Raw genomic sequence first — 13,896 nt, 5'->3', positions numbered from 1 at the left:
GGGCTATGGCAGTGCTCCTCCTGTTCCTCCTTGCACAAAGGCGGAGGTAGCGGTCCTGCTGCTGGGTTGTTGCCCTCCTACGGCCCCCTCCACGCCTCCTGGTGTACTGGCCTGTCTCCTGGTAGTGCCTCCTGCCTCTGGACACTACGCTGACAGACACAGCAAACCTTGTTGCCACAGCTCTCATTGGTGTGCCATCCTGGATGAGCTGCACTACCTGAGGAACTTCTGTGGGTTGTTGAGTCCGTCTCATGCTATCACGAGTGTGAAAGCACAACCAACATTCAAAAGTGACCAAAACATCAGCCAGAAAGCATTGGTACTGAGATGTGGTCTGTGGTCCCCACCTGCAGAACCACTCCTTTATTGAGGGTGTCTTGATAATTGCCAATAATTTCTATCTATTGTCTATTCCATTTGCACAACAGCATGTGAAATTGATTGATTTCACAGAAGTTTGATTTACTTGGAGTTATATTCTGTTGTTTAAGTGTTCCCTTTATTTTTTTGAGCAGTGTATATTCATTATGGTAAAATACATGTGTTTCACAAATCTCTGGTCTATTGGGTTTGCTATAATGGCAATAAGGTTTAAAATTTAATTATAATTTGTTCACTTTCCATCAAGAGTAATGTTTCATTTTTGTCTCATCATAAATGGATACAATTGCAAAGTGCTCATAAAAATAGCAACTTTGCAATTTACTTGTTATTAAAAATCCTTACCATTCTCAAGAGCAGAAGAATTTCTAAATGTGTTGTTTATAGCTCATTGCATAGATTAGCAGCCATCACTACAGTCTAGCACAGGGGTCTCAAACTCAGCTGGGCATATGGGCCGAACACGGAAAAACATTTAATTTGGGGGCCGCATTATTGGCATGACAAAGTGACATTTTTAGTGATACCATTTTATTTTCTATACACCCTTTGAACTGGTACTCATCTTGCAGACATGGTCTCCCATCCAGGTCCCCCATATTGCAGACATGGTCTCCCATCCAGGTCCCCCATATTGTAGACATGGTCTCCATCCAGGTCCCCCATATTGAAGACATGGTCTCCCATCCAGGTCCCCCATATTGCAGACATGGTCTCCCATCCAGGTCCCCCATATTGCAGACATGGTCTCCCATCCAGGTCCCCCATATTGCAGACATGGTCTCCCATCCAGGTCCTCCATATTGCAGACATGGTCCCCCATATTGCAGACATGGTCTCCCATCCAGATCCCCCATATTGCTGACATGGTCCCCTATATTGCAGACATGGTCCCGCATCCAGGTCCCCATTATTGCAGACATGGTCCCCATATTGCAGACATGGTCCGCCATCCAGGTCCCCCATATTGCAGATGTAGCACCCTGAGGATTCGGCTGCTACAGGGGTATTGCACCTCAACCCAGAGGTGTGATATTCCACTTCCGGGCAAGGATGGAGAGTGGAACTGAGCTCGGTAGGCTGCATGCACTACACACATCCCATTTCCGAGGAGCAGACCGACGGTACTCCCACTTAGAAATGTGCAGGTACGACCGAGTCTGTTCCTGGCTGGAGTGGGAGGGGGGTGGTACATCCCAAGTAGTGTAGGGGCAGATAGGGGGAGCAGCCTGGGTAAAGATAGGAGCTCATTGGGTGCTGGTCACCTGAGCTCACACATAGAGGGTGTATATAAGGTGGGCACCAACTAAGATCAGGGTCAGATGCAGAGAACAAGTCAGTTGGAGACAGCAAGACAGCTGCAGAGGAGCAGACAGCAAGCAGAGAGGAAGTCAGCCTGCAGCAAGAGAGAGACCCTGAGTGAGAGAGGAGCAGAGAAGGAGTACCCAGAGGGGAAAACAGAGAGGACCCAAGAACCCAAATTAAAGCACCGGGTGAGGAGTCGGCAAAGGGTACCGGATCCCAAGCTGGTGGGGGCAGAAAACACACCCTAGCCAGAGACCGGAGACCGTGGGCAGCGTTTGTCACGGTCACCCATCACATCCACCCCGAAGGCACACCACATGAAGGGTCAGGGAACCCAAGGCCAAGGGTGTCCCAACAGAAGGCCCGAGGGAGCTGGACCTAGGTGGATCACTGGTGGGGACGGCCAGAGAACGGGACAGAAGGAGAGCTCAGGGCCACGCTCCGGACTTGTTTGGGGGTTGGCTGGATCCAGGACCTGGTGGACGCAGCACGGCTCGGGTGGTCACTCGAAGCTGGAGTGACCAGTACAACATCTGCAGTAAGTAAACACCCTTAACTGCACAACCCGACTCTGTCTTCATTGCCGTCTGCACCGCACCACCACAACCCCCATCCTCTGCACCTGTCCCCCCTGAGGCTATACCCCTCCCGTTGGGGGTTATCCCACCAAGCTGCGCACCCACCATCAGCCTCAGCGGACCCTGCTGCAGCGGCGGCCACAGTGACCGCATCACAACGGGTGGCGTAGTCGACACAAAAGAACTCTTAATAACATCTGTAGGACTGCCACATAACACTGAGCTTGACGCCCTGGGCACGGGCCGGGTCACAGCCGCTCGGAGACTACAACCCCCCCCATCTGATCTGGTGCCGGGTATTCCCCTCAAAAAGGAATATGTCCCAGGGGGCGCGTCAACTTTGGCGTAGTCGGCAGGATTACGTGCCCACAACAACCGGGTACTGCGTGCCTGAAGAAAAGTGCAAGTTTACCTCAGAAAGAAGTCTCCCGCCGGTTCCGGAGGGTCCACGCCATCGGACCCCATCACAGGTCGTTTCCCGCCGGTTGTCCGCCATTTCCAGCTTGTTCCCGCCATCTGCAGAGTTTCCCGCCACTGGGCGACGCTTCCCGCCAAATCCGAAGATTTCCCGCCTTGGAAGAGCAGCGGACGCCATTATGGGCGTGCCAAAGGAGGGCAAGAGGCCGCCTCCCATCGTGGGCCAGGACAGAAAATGGCGCCAAAAGTGGAAACCGCCCCCACCAACAGAGACTGTGATGCTGGAGGTGTCTGTCAGCGTGAAAGAACTACCCCTGGAGCTGACAGTCACCGAGTTGCCCCGGGACCGCCCTCGAAGTGGGAGGAGACGAAAGAAAAGAACGAAGATGGGTGCCGCCTGGAGCAGTCTGGAGCGAGCGCACCCGGAGACAAGAAGTCTAACGAGCAGTCTGGAGCGAGCGCACCCGGAGGCAAGAAGTCTAACGAGGAGTAGCGGAGGAGCTTACCCGGATATGGAGAGAAAGCAGAACAGCACCGGCCCGCTGGCCAGGAGTCTGCTAAAGACCGAGGAAGGAGAGCAGAGCAGCACCGGCCCGCTGGCCAGGAGCCTGCTGGAAGAAGAGCAGAGCAGCACCGACCCGTTGGTCAGGAGCCTGCTAGACACCACGACCCCACTAGGCCTAGTGGAGGTCCTAGCACAGCTCCCCCGAGACCGGGAGTGTGCACAGACTGCCCTGGAGGGCCTCGCACGGAGGATGGCCCGGGTACAGCGCGAGATATTGGCGGAATGGAGCCGGGAGATGGCCCAGCAAGCTGAGACCAGTCAACGGAGCACGCTACCCTGGAAGAGGAAGCAGACCGCCTCTGAGGATGGCGCGGGAGGACCAAAGGCTGAAGACGGCGCCGAGAAGGGAGCCGAACGCATGGAGGCAGGTAAAGGGGACGCCTATACCCCAGACCGAGAAACCGCCCACCTGCCCCAGCTCCCCGTTGCAGAGCCCGAAAGTCCCCCTGCTGTGCCCGTAGCCGCCATGTCACCGCTATGGACTAGGCCCCGACCGGAAGCCGCCGCAGCGACCCCTGTGACGTCACGCGCCTCGACCCGGAGCGTGACAAAGCAGGAAATACCACCAGCCTGGTCGCAAGGCCTAGTACCCCCGGGCGCCGCATCACCAACAGCGCCCCCTACCTCCGCGGAGCCTCCGGCCTGGCCGCAAGGCCAGGTAGCCCAGGGCGCCGCCGTCCTAACGGTGCCCTTCACCTTCCAGGTGCCCCAGGCCTGGCCGCAAGGCCTGGGTAACCCGGGCGCCACCACCACCGCGCCCGCGCCCATAAGACCAAGGGTGCCACACCTGGGGGAGGACTTGTTCAGCCAGCTCACATGGCCGGACGGGCGGCCCTTCATCTGGCCCGAAGAATTCCATGAGCTGGAACGGCAGCAGAGACTAGGGCCCTTGTGTGAGCCCCTGATTCCGGCTCCGACGCCCGTGGCACGGATCTCGCCCCCGCTTGAAGAGGCCCAATTTGAGTGGGACCCCACCGGAGAAGACCTAATGGGGTTCACTCAGGAAACCAGGGCAGCTGCAGCGGAGCGTGCTGAGTGTTGCCGACAGCAGCTCGAAGAGTTTGCGAGGGAGCGGAGAGAGAGGCGGGTCCGGGAACAGCAGGCCCAAGTACGGAGTGCCGAGCAGAAGAGCCGGACCAGGAGGGACCCCCATGCAGCGCATTGTCCCCGCACCATCGGGACAGTGATCAAGTTCAACCAGCAGCATGGGTGGGGCTTCATCCGAGACAACAACACCCCCGGCGACGTCTTTGTCACGCGCAGAGACGTGGAGTCCCATCTGCCGGAGGGGCACAGAGGTCGTGACCTCTACATCGGAGACGAGGTCACCTTTACCCGGCACAAGTGTGCCAAAGGACCTTATGCCCTCCACGTACACCGCCTGACGGAGGAGGAGTTGCAGTGCGAGGAGGAGGAGCAAGAGGACCCGGACGGGTCTGAAGTAACAACCAGCTATAAGCAAAGAGCAGGAGGACGCCGTCGCTAAGGACAGCGAAGCAGAAGCTGTATATAGTTGCCCGTCGGGGCACAGTAAACTGAAACCGTGAACTGAAACTGAAACTGAAACAGAAACTGAAACTGTTGTTGTTGCTAATATAGTCCCCGTTGGGACCAGCAAGTGTGAACTGTTACCCGTTGTTCCCTTAATCCCACTGACCGAGGACTGAGAGCGGTCATCCCTTCCCTTTACCTGGCCGAGGACTGAGAGCGGCCAACTTCCCCTGTATATAGTTGCGCTTCCTAAAGCGCCCCCTACTGGTTTTATAGGAAAACCAGTTTTCCAGAAAGACTGTCGCACTTTACCCGGTCACACGTTGCACAGTGACCGGAGGAGGAGCCAGAGGCGACGAGAATGTTTTATATATATATATAATGTTTTATATGTTTTATATGTTTATGTAAAAATTTGTATGTTTTGGTGTTTTGTCTTACAGCCCGAGGATGTGCTGTGATTTACCAGGGGGGAATGTAGCACCCTGAGGATTCGGCTGCTACAGGGGTATTGCACCTCAACCCAGAGGTGTGATATTCCACTTCCGGGCAAGGATGGAGAGTGGAACTGAGCTCGGTAGGCTGCATGCACTACACACATCCCATTTCCGAGGAGCAGACCGACGGTACTCCCACTTAGAAATGTGCAGGTACGACCGAGTCTGTTCCTGGCTGGAGTGGGAGGGGGGTGGTACATCCCAAGTAGTGTAGGGGCAGATAGGGGGAGCAGCCTGGGTAAAGATAGGAGCTCATTGGGTGCTGGTCACCTGAGCTCACACATAGAGGGTGTATATAAGGTGGGCACCAACTAAGATCAGGGTCAGATGCAGAGAACAAGTCAGTTGGAGACAGCAAGACAGCTGCAGAGGAGCAGACAGCAAGCAGAGAGGAAGTCAGCCTGCAGCAAGAGAGAGACCCTGAGTGAGAGAGGAGCAGAGAAGGAGTACCCAGAGGGGAAAACAGAGAGGACCCAAGAACCCAAATTAAAGCACCGGGTGAGGAGTCGGCAAAGGGTACCGGATCCCAAGCTGGTGGGGGCAGAAAACACACCCTAGCCAGAGACCGGAGACCGTGGGCAGCGTTTGTCACGGTCACCCATCACATCCACCCCGAAGGCACACCACATGAAGGGTCAGGGAACCCAAGGCCAAGGGTGTCCCAACAGAAGGCCCGAGGGAGCTGGACCTAGGTGGATCACTGGTGGGGACGGCCAGAGAACGGGACAGAAGGAGAGCTCAGGGCCACGCTCCGGACTTGTTTGGGGGTTGGCTGGATCCAGGACCTGGTGGACGCAGCACGGCTCGGGTGGTCACTCGAAGCTGGAGTGACCAGTACAACATCTGCAGTAAGTAAACACCCTTAACTGCACAACCCGACTCTGTCTTCATTGCCGTCTGCACCGCACCACCACAACCCCCATCCTCTGCACCTGTCCCCCCTGAGGCTATACCCCTCCCGTTGGGGGTTATCCCACCAAGCTGCGCACCCACCATCAGCCTCAGCGGACCCTGCTGCAGCGGCGGCCACAGTGACCGCATCACAACGGGTGGCGTAGTCGACACAAAAGAACTCTTAATAACATCTGTAGGACTGCCACATAACACTGAGCTTGACGCCCTGGGCACGGGCCGGGTCACAGCCGCTCGGAGACTACAACCCCCCCCATCTGATCTGGTGCCGGGTATTCCCCTCAAAAAGGAATATGTCCCAGGGGGCGCGTCACAGACATGGTCCCCCATCCAGGTCCCCCATATTGCAGACATGGTCCCCCATATTGCAGACATGGTACCCCATCCTGGTCCTTGTCTTGCAGACATGTCCCCCATCCAGGTCCCCATGTTGCAGACATGTCCCCCATCCAGGTCCCCCCATACTGCGCACAGAATCCCCCCCCATACCGTGCACAGGGTCCCCCCCCCATACTGCGCACAGGGTCCGTCCCCCCCATACTGCGCATAGGGTCCCTCTACCCCCCATACTACGCACAGGGTCCCCCCCATACTGCGCACAGGGTCTGTTCCCTCCCCCCATACTGCGCACATGGTCCGTCCCCTCCCCCTATACTGCGCACATGGTCCGTCCCCTCCCCTCATACTGCGCACATGGTCCGTCCCCTCCCCCCATACTGCGCACAGGGTCCCCGTCCCCCCATAATGCGCACAGGGTCCCCGTCCCCCCATACTGCGCACAGGGTCCCCGTCCCCCCATACTGCGCACAGGGTCCCCGTCCCCCCATACTGCGCTCAGGGTCCCCATCCCCCCATACTGCGCACAGGGTCCCCGTCACCCCATAATGCGCACAGGGTCCCCGTCCCCCCATAATGCACACAGGGTCCCCGTCCCCCCATACTGCGCACACGGTCCCCGTCCCCCCATAATGCGCACAGGGTCCCCGTCCCCCCATACTGCGCACAGGGTCCCCCCCATACTGCGCACAGGGTCCGTTCCCTCCCCCAATACTGCGCACATGGTCCGTCCCCTCCCCCTATACTGCGCACATGGTCCGTCCCCTCCCCTCATACTGCGCACATGGTCCGTCCCCTCCCCCCATACTGCGCACAGGGTCCCCGTCCCCCCATACTGCGCTCAGGGTCCCCATCCCCCCATACTGCGCACAGGGTCCCCGTCACCCCATAATGCGCACAGGGTCCCCGTCCCCCCATAATGCACACAGGGTCCCCGTCCCCCCATACTGCGCACACGGTCCCCATCCCCCCATACTGCGCACAGGGTCCCCGTCACCCCCATACTGCGCACAGGGTCCCCGTCCCCCCATACTGCGCACAGGGTCCCCGTCCCCCCATACTGCGCTCAGGGTCCCCATCCCCCCATACTGCGCACAGGGTCCCCGTCACCCCATAATGCGCACAGGGTCCCCGTCCCCCCATAATGCACACAGGGTCCCCGTCCCCCCATACTGCGCACACGGTCCCCGTCCCCCCATAATGCGCACAGGGTCCCCTTCCCCCTATACTGCGCACAGGGTCCCCGTCCCCCCAAACTGCGCACAGGGTCCTCGTCCCCCCATACTGCGCTCAGGGTCCCCGTCCCCCCATACTGCGCACAGGGTCCTCGCCCCCCATACTGCGCTCAGGGTCCCCATCCCCCATACTGCGCACAGGGTCCCCGTCCCCCCATAATGCGCACAGGGTCACCGTCCCCCCATAATGCGCACAGGGTCCGTCCCCTCCCCCCATACTGCGCTCAGGGTCCCCATCCCCCATACTGCGCTCAGGGTCCCCATCCCCCATACTGCGCACAGGGTCCCCGTCCCCCCATAATGCGCACAGGGTCACCGTCCCCCCATACTGTGCACAGGGTCCTCGCCCCCCCATACTGCGCACAGGGTCCTCGCCCCCCCATACTGCGCTCAGGGTCCTCGTCCCCCCATACTGCGCACAGGGTCCCCGTCCCCCCATAATGCGCACAGGGTCCCCATCCCCCCATAATGCGCACAGGGTCCCCGTCCCCCCATACTGCGCACAGGGTCCCCGTCCCCCCATACTGCGCACAGGGTCCCCGTCCCCCCATACTGCGCACAGGGTCCTCGTCCCCCCATACTGCGCTCAGGGTCCCCGTCCCCCCATACTGCGCACAGGGTCCCCGCCCCCCCATACTGCGCTCAGGGTCCCCATCCCCCATACTGCGCACAGGGTCCCCGTCCCCCCATAATGCGCACAGGGTCCCCGTCCCCCCATAATGCGCACAGGGTCCGTCCCCTCCCCCCATACTGCGCACATGGTCCGTCCCCTCCCCCTATACTGCGCACATGGTCCGTCCCCTCCCCTCATACTGCGCACATGGTCCGTCCCCTCCCCCCATACTGCGCACAGGGTCCCCATCCCCCCATAATGCGCACAGGGTCCCCATCTCCCCATACTGTGCACAGGGTCCCCGTCCCCCCATACTGCGCTCAGGGTCCTCGTCCCCCCATACTGCGCTCAGGGTCCTCGTCCCCCCATACTGCGCTCAGGGTCCCCGTCCCCCCATACAGCGCTCAGGGTCCCCGTCCCCCCTACAGCGCTCAGGGTCCCCGTCCCCCCTACAGCGCTCAGGGTCCCCATCCCCCCTACAGCGCTCAGGGTCCCCGTCCCCCCATACTGCGCACAGTGCCCCCCCATACTGAGCACAGGTCCCCTGTGCTGTATTTCACATGACAGAGATAAAAAAAAAAAGATTCTCACCTGTCCGCCATTCCCTCGGTGTCCTTTCTGCACCTGTGGCTCCACAGGCACAGACCCCATCACCATTGCGGCTCTCTGCAGCAGCCGCCGACCTCAGCGCTGTAGTGCAGTGTATTGCCGCGCAGAGACCGGCTCTCTGCACAGCAGTTCCAGTGTCAGCCGCCAGCCTATCAGAGGCTAGCAGCTGACATCTGCGCTGGGACGCAGACGTCAGCTGCTGGCCTCTGACAGGCTGGCGGCTGACACTGGTATTGCTGTGCAGAGAGCCAGTCTCTGCGCGGCAATACACTGCATTACAGCGCTGATGTCGGTGGCTGGAGAGAGCCGCGATAGTTACCGAGTCTATGTGCCTGCGGGCCGCAAGAAGCAGCTGGAGGGGCCGCATGGGGCCCGCGGGCCGCGTGTTTGAGACCCCTGGTCTAGCATCAGAGGCCGGTCTCTTAGGTAATAAGCACAGAGCTTACAAGCTCTTTTCAATAGAGTTTTCAAGTGCTGGTCTAAGGCTATTTGGAGTGCTGGATCCGGCTAGCTTCATTGTTCCTGCTGTTCTCCAATGCTGCAGAAGACAAACCTGCCTTTGTTTGCAGCATTGGAGAGCACAGTTTGGACCAGCAGATCGATAATGCTCGTGGACTGAATTGTCAATCAATCAGAAGTGCAAACTTTTCCAGGAAGCAGGAAATCAGTAGAAGAGGAGCGGATCGGTGCGCTCCTGAAGAATGAAGATGATACAACCTTTTTAAGGTAAATATGATAATTTAACAATAGTAATAAACAAATTGTAATTATAATAGTTATGCATCATCAGTGGCATTAATAGGCCCAGGCACACATGTTCTTCTTCTTTGTTCTGGATCCAGAACCAGGTTGGTGATAAGCACTTTCTGTGGATCACAGTGGTTGGGTAAGTTGCCACTTCAGTCCTATAGAAGAAGTGATCACAGCAATCTCATAGAAAGACAGAAACCAGTCTGTAAAAGGTAAACCTATGCTGAACTTTTTAATAGTACAGGGAATTTAAGATGGCATGGGGACAATATGTGACTGTCTTTGGATGTTTATGGAGAAAAGCAAACAGCAATAGTCGCCTGATTAGCAGAGGTGCATCAAACCTGGATAAAGTAATACCTACTGTTGTAGGTCGACTCACTCGGCTTCTTAAAGAGGTAGACACAGGAACCATTTCTATTTAAAGTCCGTCTGGCTTATTGCAATCCTCATAAACCACGTCACCAGAAAACTTAAATACAACCTTTGTCAGGCACAAGGTAAAACACAAAGTAACAAGTCTGTGCAATAGTGCTGGTTAGCCCACCTGGCTTAGAGTTCAGCTTCCATGTCCTTTAGCAATCCCGAAGACCTGCAACCTCCCTACGTCCAGGATGTGTGAAGCAAACAGCTCTAAATTTACCCAGTGAATCCCACCCAGGGGTGGAGATATGGTGAGCAGCTGTTCAGCTACTCCTAATCAAGATGTCATGGTGGATTAACCCCATTTAGTCCTATATGCATTAAAGCATTACTTCAAGTTTCTTTCCCAACAACTAGGTGTCTAACAGCCACTGCCTACCAGAATATTGTAGCAAAATTTATACAAAAATTTAACAAAGATGGAACTGCAACCATCTCACAGAGACGTCCAGGTCGACCACGGAAGTTAACATCTAAACAGGATTGTCTTCTGATTAGAAGGCTTGAAGAAAATTGATATGCATGTTCACTGCAGTTAGCTAAGTCGTATTGGGGTGTGTCTCATGACACGTACACTGTAGAGGTATGGCATGCATGGGTGTTGTCCTCGATGGGAGCCTCTCTTAAAGCCCCTGGACAAGAAAGTCAGTGTTTCATTTGCCAGGGCACATGCTGAAAAATATAACGACTACTGAGACTATGTACTCTGGAGTGATGAGACCAAGATAAATGTTTTTTGGAACTGTCTGCTTCAAAACTGTATGGCGTCGTAAAGGAGTATAAAGGAAAAATGCACGGTGCCTGCAATGAAACATGGTGGTGGCTTTATCTTTATGTGGGGCTGCATGAGTGCTGCTGGTGTCGAGAGCTACATTTCATTGATGTTATCATGAATTCACAGATGTACTACTCTATATTGAAGAGAAGATGCTACCATCACTCTGTGCCCTTTTTTCATCATGACAATGATCAAAAAAACACATCTAAGGCCACTGTTGCATATGTAAAGTTGATCAGGGTGAAAGTGATTTAGTGGCCATGTGTCTCCTGATCCGAAACAAATTGAACACCTATCGGGAATTCTAAAGAGACTAGTTGTCATCACTCTCTAACCAACATCCAGGTTCTAAAAGGTTTTTCTTGAAAAATGGAAAAAGATTGATGGTGCAATATGTTGCCAACTTATTCATTCCAGGCCCGGAAGACTGTCCAAAATCATTGAGGTCATACAAAATACTAGATATAGTAGATTTAGATGTGGGGTGTATTCATTTTTGCATTAACTTATTTGAGTAAAACCGAAGATTTTGTAATGAAATTATATTATTAACCTTACTTTCATGTTATGGGTTAATAAAGTATTCTATGAAACTCAGTCTTGTCAAAATGTTGGAAACGATTCTTGTGTTCAGTGAGATATTTATTAAAATCTTTTTCAAAGGCAGTGTCCTCATTTATTGAGGACTATATAGTATAGAAGTAATGTCAGCTTGTGGAGGGCAACACATTATTGGAGACACAGCTGCATCTCCAGCTTCATAGCAAAAGCAAGCAAATAGCACTAAAAGATGGATTGTGTGTGGCATTAATACTATCTGATACCAATATCTGGTCTCATTTCATAATGCTGTGTGAGGTTAGGAGAAGAACTTACTCTGCATCTACTGTGCACCACCTCAGTCTGTAGAAAATTATATGTTTTCACAACCCACAGATATTATTTGTAACTTAAAAGGGGTTTTCTCATGACCAAAGTACATTTTAATCAATAGATCTTGGAATAATAATAACTTCCACAATTGGATGTGTTTAAATAAAATGTTCCTGTGCTGAGATAATCTTATAAATGTGCCCCTGCTGTGTACTGTGTAATGGCTGTGTCTGACCGTACAGGAACATGATCTGATCATACCACATCTCCTGGGCAGGGGAGGAAGCAAAGTATACTGACAAGACTGCACAGGGTCACAGCTGATTCTTTTTGTGAGGTAAAACATTTCCCTGCCTGTTTTTAAGAATCGTTTTACCTCAAAGAAAGAATCAGCTGCAATCCCCTGCTGTAATGTCTGTATACTCTTTTTCTTCCTCCCCTGCCCAGGAGCTGTGGTATGATCAGACCATGTTCCTGCACGGTCAGACACAGCCATTACACAGTACACAGCAGGGACACATTTATAAGATTATCTCAGCACAGAAATATTTTTTTTAAACATCCAATTGTGGAATTTATTATTCAAAGATCTATTGATTAAAACTAACTTTGGTAGTGGGACAACCCCTTTAAGTGCACTAATTTTAACTACTGCAAGATTTATATGCTACAATGTCAACACTAGATGTACACAGCTTTTAGACTTTTTGTAGCCCCTTTCTCATGAGAAAGCTTCTTCACAGCACTGCATATGGTAGCTAAAGAGTTCCCTCTAGTGGTAAGATTCTAAAACAAACCTGGAAGAAGCAGGCTAAATTAATTCTATAGTAAAACAGTTTATAAAATCTATAGAAAGCGCATGCATAGCTTTGTCCAAGAACCTTGATGAATCAGCTGAGGGATTGAAATATGTTGAGTGGACAAGACAGGAAACAAAAATAAATGGTTTGAAATACATTCACTTTGTCCAGTCAATGACTGAACAGGTCATATGATTCCTAGATGAACAGGCAAGTGAAATGTGTTTCAAGATAAACACACCATTATGGGCTGATTCCCTAATGTGAAGGTCAATGCAGAGGTGTATCTAGGCTTTCTGGCATCTGGGGCAAGAATTCAGCACATACAGTACAGACCAAAAGTTTGGACACACCTTCTCATTTAAAGATTTTTCTGTATTTTCATGACTATGAAAATTGTACATTCACACTGAAGGCATCAAAACTATGAATTAACACATGTGGAATTATATAGTTAACAAAAAAGTGTGAAACAACTGAAAATATGTCTTATATTCTAGGTTCTTCAAAGTAGCCACCTTTTGCTTTGATGACTGCTTTGCACACTCTTGGCATTCTCTTGATGAGCTTCAAGAGGTAGTCAACCGAAATGGTCTTCCAACAATCTTGAAGGCGTTCCCAGAGATGCTTAGCACTTGTTGGCCCTTTTGCCTTCACTCTGCGGTCCAGCTCATCCCAAACCATCTGGATTGGGTTCAGGTCTGGTGACTGTAGAGGCCAGGTCATCTGGTGTAGCACCCCATCACTCTCCTTCTTGGTCAAATAGCCCTTACACAGCCTGGAGGTGTGTTTGGGGTCATTGTCCTGTTGAAAAATAAATGATGGTCCAACTAAACGCAAACCGGATGGAATAGCATGCCACTGCAAGATGCTGTGGTAGCCACGCTGGTTCAGTATGCCTTCAATTTTGAATAAATCCCCAACAGTATCACCAGCAAAGCACCCCCACACCATCACACCTCCTCCTCCATGCTTCACGGTGGGAACCAGGCATGCAGAGTCCATCCGTTCACCTTTTCTGCGTCGCACAAAGACACGGTGGTTGGAACCAAAGATCTCAAATTTGGACTCATCAGACCAAAGCACAGATTTCCACTGGTCTAATGTCCATTCCTTGTGTTCTTTAGCCCAAACAAGTCTCTTCTGCTTGTTGCCTGTCCTTAGCAGTGGTTTCCTAGCAGCTATTTTACCATGAAGGCCTGCTGCACAAAGTCTCCTCTTAACAGTTGTTGAAGAGATGTGTCTGCTGCTAGAACTCTGTGTGGCATTGACCTGGTCTCTAATCTGAGCTGCTGTTAACCTGCGATTTCTGAGGCTGGTGACTCGGATAAAC

General features: G+C 53.3%; 1 long non-coding RNA gene across 1 annotated transcript in view; it reads right to left on the bottom strand.

Annotated features, from left to right (window-relative positions):
- LOC141167267 (uncharacterized) overlaps nt 1–10,333 on the bottom strand; it is a 106,145-nt gene extending 95,812 nt beyond the window's left edge. Inside the window, exon 1 of the long non-coding RNA XR_012251412.1 lies at nt 10,237–10,333. This is a non-coding gene — a long non-coding RNA (uncharacterized lncRNA). The remainder of the gene's footprint in view (nt 1–10,236) is intronic.
- Nucleotides 10,334–13,896: the final 3,563 nt, after the last annotated feature.

Source organism: Phyllobates terribilis, unplaced genomic scaffold (assembly GCF_046119375.1).
Source record: "Phyllobates terribilis strain yellow unplaced genomic scaffold, ASM4611937v1 Scaffold_1__5_contigs__length_1240528914, whole genome shotgun sequence".
NCBI classification, from domain to species: Eukaryota; Metazoa; Chordata; class Amphibia; order Anura; family Dendrobatidae; genus Phyllobates; species Phyllobates terribilis.
The sequence above is the reverse complement of the archived record's forward strand: the minus strand, read 5'-3'. Positions and strand labels throughout refer to the sequence as shown.